The following is a 3,960-nucleotide window of genomic DNA, read 5'->3' on the forward strand; positions in this document are numbered from 1 at the left end:
GTCAGCATAGCCTTTTCTGTATTTAAGAAAACCCCGTTAATAGCCTCTTCGGTGCTTTAAGCATTCAGCTTTCTTCAGGCTGATACTTTATATAAACCCTGCAATGGGCTTCAGATCCAACCCTTAAAAGACATCTGAAGCTGTGGCTTGGACTTTGGTTTTGAAATAGGAAGGCTGAAGGAGAACCTAAACATTCTAGACTTTTTTTTATAAACAGTTTTTATTTTCCCTTTTATGCGTTGGCCTATTGGTAGGTAAGGCTGGGCATAGGGGCGCTTACCACCCCTCTTCCCTTTCCCCCTAAACTTGCGCTCCTGTTTCAGAGCCCGGGTGGTTCTGTGGGTGCCTTAGGAGGGATGGGGTGATTCTCCTTCCTTCCCCCAGTTCACCTGACCCCCCCTTGAGACATGGCTCCTTCCAGTGTCCAAAGGTTCCTTGTACTGTTTGCTTTAGGAATCTTGGTCTCGGGACCTCCTGGTGTAAGAGAGAGAGAGTTACAGGTTGAACGTGACTTAGCCATGACTTAGCCCCAGCCAAGGGTCTGGTTGAGCTCAGGGAATATGGTTCTTATTCCAGTTTCTTGATGATTTCCCACAGCACCTGTAATCATTTCTTCACTTGCTAAAGCCAGGGGCCAAGGCTTACTGATAAACTCAGTCTATCCCCCGTGCGAGGGCGTGTGCCCCCAGCCTCCCCCAGCACTGGGGACTATCTCTTACCCATTGGGGCCCCCACAGATGAGGCCGAACAGGTCGAATTTACCGTGTACTTCGGAATAATGAGGAGGGTGAGACGTGGTCTCTGATACTGGGGCCTCCTCCGCCCCAGAGGCATGGCAACAGTAGGCGGTCCAAAACCACCTTGTCTCAGTTGACCAGAATTTCTATGGAATGCGTTTGTTACACCAAAATGAGCCCTTTTCTGAATTTCGAGGATGAGGATCTTCTCTCCAAGACAAACAAGTGTTGCCCTTGGCCATCCCTGTCCCCTGTCCTCATTGACAAGTACTTGAAACGATGGACAAGTAGTACAGAGCTGTCCCTTCTCCAGCAACTCTCTTTTGTTCATAATAAGCTTGACTCATGAGTCGAGAAAAGATTTAGGTTAGAGGGACCTGGGGCAAGGATCCGGGCTTCTCTGGAGAGGATATTGCAAAGTTTGGGGCTTCGAGGTAGCGCGTGTGTTGGGGTTTAACTCTGATTGTAACAAAGTTCTGAGAGGAGCTGAGACTTGGTCTGGCCGCTGCCTTGAAGAACCAGGTCCTCCAGGACCTGGCCGCTTTCTCTCCATTGTCTGCCCCTCTCCAACTCCGGCCCAGCCAAGGTGTTCCCATCTATCACTTAACCTACGTATACAGTGGTTTGTAATCTCCTGTCCTGGCCTCTGCATCAAATTCCAATGTATACTTACTTCATAGTGTAAAAATTTATATTATTGTGGGTTTTTTTTTTTTTTTTTTTTTTTTGTATATTGCTGTATCTACTTGAACTTTCAAAAATAAAAGTTATATAGGACCCGTCTGATAGCGTGGCAGCTCTGTGTCTGGCTAGTGGAAGTTCCCCTTTTCCCTGCTTCAGTCCTGAGGGAGCCTTCCCCATGGAGAGGAGGTGGTGGCCCCTGCTCTTAGGCTGGTCGCCTTAGCCTCATTCCTGAGTTTGACACAGGCCCACTTCTTGGGCATCGAGTACCGCCCATCTTATGTTAGCCAGTGGCCTCCAGGTGAGGGGTCCCTGGAGGAGCCAGAGGGGGTGGGGGGGGTCATACTCTTCAGGCACAAAGGTGTCATTGTGGAGACCTCCCTTCTCCCACTCCCTTCCTCCCTCCTCCCTCCTCCCTCCAGGGGCCTTTGCAAGCTGAGCCTCCTGCCTGGAGTCAGATAAACTAAGGGGGGCTGGGATGGAGACACTCCCACCCCACCCCCACGGCCTCCCCTTCCAAGCTTGCTCCCTTATCACTTTCTCTTCGGTTCACTCAGTGGCGACCGACTAAACAACTAACTGGCTGCTGCTCCAGCCAGCAGTCAGTGGTGACAATTCACAGCCATCAGCGCCCACTCAGCTCTCCCCCGCCCCCTCCCCTTGTGCTGAGTACCACAGAGCCTAGGAATAGGAACCTAGCGAGTATGAGGCAGGAGGAGCCTAGCGGGGTGTGAGACACGAGCCTCCTTCCCCTGCAGAGATGGAAGGGAGATTAGTGTGCTCAGATTAAGGCTCAGGCTCAGGCGTGGCTGGGGGCTCTTTCCCTACCCACCCACTCCCTTCACCCGCTTCTAGGCCCCTGTGCCTCCGGCTGGCTGGGAGCCTCTCTTCCCTCCCTTTGAGCTCTAAAGAAACCCTGTCAGCAGGTCCTTGCTCCTTTTCCCCCCAAGGACCCCAGTGACAGCCCCTTGACTCAGCACCTAGGTGCCAGTAGGGTCCAAATGGGGAGACCATCCTGCTCTCTGCTCAGCCTCTCTCCTGGTCTCAGGCTGACCATTTGAAAACCCAGTGGCAGTGGGATGGTGCCACCTTCTGGTCCCTGGGAAGAGGCTAGGGGAAGGGGACCTGTTGTGGGCCTCTCTGGCGACCCTGGCCCGGTGAGGCTTGAGTCGTTTTGGCCCTGGCCCTCAGCTGTCAACTTCATAGTGGCAGCTGATAAGGAAAGGCCAGACCAAAGATTTTCTTGTTCCTTGCGCCCCTTTACCCCACTAATTCCTGCCCCATCTTTTCCCAAGACCTCGAGTCCTAGCTCTTCAGTTTTCTGAGAAGCACTGACATCGTTCCAGGGGGTCGGCACCCTTAAAACCATAGAAGAGGGAGCAGAGCTGAAGCGCAGGCTACACATTACAGCATCCGCCACGGCGGGAGGAAAGGAACAAAACGCTTCCAGCTCTAGTGATCCCCGTTACCCAGGGCTCCCCAACAAGGAGCCACACCGGTAGTTTTATGAAAAAAATATTTTATTCCAAAACACTGTTTTCACAAATGTGTGGCCTATGTACAAAGTACAAAAGACTCCCTCTTCCCATCCCCACCTGCCGTCAGAGAGGTTTGAGCCTGGGGCTCCCTGCTCTCCTGTGCTCACCCGCCCGCCGTCAGCTGCCCTTGGGTGTGTGCCAGACAGCCTCAGAGGGCCGAGAGGGAGTGAGGCTGGGAGCCAGGCCTTCTCAGACCACAGCCGGTTATGCAACTGTGATGAGGCCTCTTCCAGGTTCCACCTCCCAGCAGAGTGGAAGCAGAGATCAGCTTTCACCCCTCACTCCAGATTCCACAGGCATGCAGCAAGCAGCTGATTTTCTGCTATCTCTTGCTGCAGGTTTTTTTCCCCAGGATTGGAGGGTATTAACCCTGCAAGTCCTGGGTGCCCTGTTCACTCAACATGTCCTAGACCCACCATCTCTTCTCCTACCCTTCCTATAAGCAAGAGAGGCAAGGGAAGAAGGCTGGGGCCAGATGGAGGGGAGGGGACATTGGGTGGGAAGAGATAGCAGGAGGATGGGCAGTCGCATCACGCTCCTGGCTGGTGGCCAAGAGGTCAAGAAATTACACACAGAGCAGCTTTGACAGGCCCGACTCAAATGACCTATTTCTGCTGTGTTGGGGACATGGCCACGGCCTAGATAAGCTCTCAGTTCACAAGAAGTCTGGAGTCCATATTCATTAGATAAAGTATAAAATATTACTCAGCAGGGAACCCCAACCTCCTCCTGAGGGAAAAATCAATAGACCAACACATGTGTGTGAGAACAGGCGCACACGCGTGTGCATGCACGTGCACGCACACACACACACACACATACACACACACACGGCGAAGCTTCAACCCAGGAGTAAAACTTAAGCTAAGAGACATTACCTGTCTCTAGTCCCTTCCTTGAATATTTTCAGATAGCCACTGAGCAGGTCAAGGAACAGTTTTACCTGTACTGAGTACCTGACATGACAGAAGCAGCTCCGTGTCTTCTAAACAGACAGACTCAGA

Source organism: Pteropus vampyrus, unplaced genomic scaffold, assembly GCF_000151845.1.
Source record: "Pteropus vampyrus isolate Shadow unplaced genomic scaffold, Pvam_2.0 Scaffold432, whole genome shotgun sequence".
Taxonomy (NCBI): domain Eukaryota; kingdom Metazoa; phylum Chordata; class Mammalia; order Chiroptera; family Pteropodidae; genus Pteropus; species Pteropus vampyrus.